The sequence below is a fragment of the Otolemur garnettii genome, unplaced genomic scaffold (assembly GCF_000181295.1).
Source record: "Otolemur garnettii isolate 467f Iridium unplaced genomic scaffold, OtoGar3 scaffold00247, whole genome shotgun sequence".
Classification (NCBI taxonomy): Eukaryota; Metazoa; Chordata; class Mammalia; order Primates; family Galagidae; genus Otolemur; species Otolemur garnettii.
This window is the reverse complement of record NW_003852642.1, coordinates 1,736,649-1,739,766: the sequence shown is the minus strand read 5'-3', so window position 1 is coordinate 1,739,766 and position 3,118 is coordinate 1,736,649. Positions and strand designations below refer to the sequence as shown.

The 3,118-nt window shown below is 43.1% G+C and overlaps 1 pseudogene; it reads left to right on the top strand.

Annotated features, from left to right (window-relative positions):
- The first annotated feature begins 254 nt into the window (after positions 1–254).
- LOC100957915 lies at positions 255–2,364 on the top strand (annotated as a pseudogene).
- Positions 2,365–3,118: the final 754 nt, after the last annotated feature.

The window sequence follows — 3,118 nt, the reverse complement described above, 5'->3', positions numbered from 1 at the left end:
ATTCTTCTGCCATTTGCCCATTTCTCAGTTCCAAGAAAGATTCCACAATTTGAATACTTGTAATATCAACACTCCATGCCTTATACCAATTTCTATCTTCCTTTAGGCTGCTATAAGAAATTATCATAGACTGTGTGGCTTACAAACAAAAGAAATATATTTTGGAGTGACCCCTGTGTAGCCATAGTGAAGCATGTGAGTCAGACCATCCCGACCTACCTGATTCCTAATATTTGTAGCCCTATTTTTTCAAGATGTCTGAAGAAGTGCACCGTGGAAAGGAAGAGGTGGAGACTTTTGCCTTTTAGGCAGAAATTGCCCAGTTCATGTCTCTCATCATCAATATCTTCTATTCTGACAGGAAATTTTCCTTCAGGTGTTGATCTTTAATGCTTCTGGTACCTTGGACAAGATTTGTTATAATAGCCTGACAGATCCTTCCAAGTTGGACAGTGGTAAAGAGTTAAAAATTGATATTATCCCCAACCCTCAGGAATGCACTCCAACTTTGGTGACACAGGCATTGGCATGACCAAGGCTAATCTCATAAATAATTTGGGAACCATTGCCAAGGCTGGTACTAAAGCGTTTACGGAGGCTCTTCAGGCCGGTGCAGATATCTTCATGATGGGGCAGTTTGGTGTTGGCTTTTATTCTGCTAACCTGGTGGCAGAGAAGTTGGTTGTGACCACAAAGCACAACAACAATGAACAGTATGCCTGGGAATCTCCTGCAGGGGGATTCCTTCATTATATGTGCTGATCATGGTGAGTCCCCATTGGCAGGAGCACCAAAGTGAGTCTCCACCTGAAAAAAGACCAGACAGAGTATTCAGAGAAGTGGTGGGTCAAATAAGTAGTGAAGAAGCATCACAGTTCATAGGCTATCCCACCACCCTTTTTTGGTAAGGGAAATCAGTAACAATGAGGCAGATGAAGGGAAAGGTGAGAAAGAAGAAAAAGATAAAGATGATGAAGAGAAGCCCAAGATCAAAGATGTGGGCTCAGATGAGGAGTAGACAGCAGTAAGGATAAGAAAAAGAATACCAAGAAGATTAAAGAAAAATACTTTGATCAGGAAGAATTAAACAAAACCAAGCCCCTTTGGACCAGAAACCCTGATAACATCACCCAGGAGGAGTATGGAGAATTCTATAAGAACCTCACCAATGACTGGGAAGACCACTTGACAGTCAAGCACATTTTTGTAGAAGTTCAGTTGAAATTTAGGGCATTGTTTTTCATTTCTCTTTGACTTCTTTGAGAAGAAGAAAAAGAACAACATTAAACTATATGTCCACCATATGTTCATCATGGTCAGCTGTGATGAGTTAATACCAGAGTATCTCAACTTTATCCATGGTGTGGTTGACTCTGAGGATCTGGCCCTGAACATCTCCCAATGAATGTTTCAGCGGAGCAAAATCTTGCAAGTAATTTGCAAAAACATTGTTAAGAAATCCCTTGAGCTTTTTTTTCTGAGTTGGCAGAAGACAAGGAGAACTATAAGAAATTCTGTGAGTCATTCTCTAAAACTGTGAAGCTGGGAATACATGAGAACTCCATTAACTGGCAACAGCTGACTGAGCTGCTGTGCTATCATACTTCCCAATCTGGAGATGAGATGATTTCTACGTCAGAGTGTGTCTCTCGCCTTACTGAAACACAGAAGTCTATCTATTACATCACTGGTGAAAGCAAAGATCATGTGGCCAACTCTGTGTTTGTGGAGCAGATATGGAAGCAGGACTTTGAGGTGGTATATATGACTGAGCCCATTGATGAGTATTGTGTGCCACAGCTCAAGGAGTTTGAAGGGAAGAGCCTGGTCTCAGTTACCAAGGAGGGCCCAGAGCTACCTGAGTATGAGATAGAGAAAAGAAAATGGAAGAGAGAAAGGCAAAGATTGAGAACCTCTGCAAGCTGATGAAAGAAATCCTGGATAAGATGGTTGAGAAGGTGACAATCTCCAATATGCTTGTGTCTTCACCCTGCTGCCTCATGACCAGTACCTGTGGCTGGACAGCCAGCATAGAGTAGATCATGGAAGCCCAGGTGCTTTGGGACAGCTCTCCAATGGGCTACATTGTGGGTGGCCAAAAAACAAGTGGAGATATATCCTGACCACCCCATTGTGGAGACACTGTGGGAGAAAGCTGAGGTGGACAAAAATGACAAGGCTGTCAAGGACCTGGTGGTGCTGCTGTTGGAAACTGCACTGCTCCTCTCTGGCTTCTTCCTTGAGGATCCCCAGATCTACTCCAGCTGCATCTACCACATGGTCAAGCTAAGCCTAGGCACTGATGAAGACGAAGTGACAACAGAGGAACCCAGTGCTATTGTTCCTGGTGAAGAAGTAGATTAGGAGTTTATACTTGAAAACCTTTTGCCCTCTTTATAGGGTACCCATGGTTCCAACAACCTTGATTGACCCTGTCCCATTTGGCTTCCTCTGCTGATGTCTAGTTTCTTCTTTTCTTGCCTGTCCTGCATCTAAAGCAGGAAACAAGGGTCTCAAGTTGTATTCCCTCTCTAATCTGGCCAAAGGGATTAGATGTTGCATATTTTTTTTGTTTAGATTTTAAAGTATGTGGAATAAAGAAGATGTAGAAAGAAATAAAAGATAAAGAAAGAAATTTATTTTCAATTTGGAAGCAGGAAGTCCACGATCAGGATACCAACATAGTCGGATTCTGGTGAGGGCCTTCTTGTTGGCCACAGACTGCCCAATAAGAGTGTGGCTAGAGAACTTTTTGTGTTCTCTTTTGTGGGGCATCTAGTGGACCCCAACCTGAGATGGTGGTCAGCAAGGGAGATGGCACTAGGGAAATCATAAAACTTAGTGCATAAAACTGGAAGCCTGGAAGGGCACACACTGTTTCATGTGCCTGGTGGCAGCCTGAAAACAATGCAGCAACCTGTCCTGCTTCTCAGGAATCTTTTTATTGGGTATATAACAGAGCATACATGCAAGAATGTACAACAGTCAGTAGTTGGCAGTCAAGGTTAAAAATGAGAGAGGGGGGCAGTGCCTATGGCTCAAAGGAGTAGGGCACAGACCCCATGTGCTAGAGGTGGTGGGTTCAAACCCAGCCCTGGCCAAAAACTGCAAAAAAAAA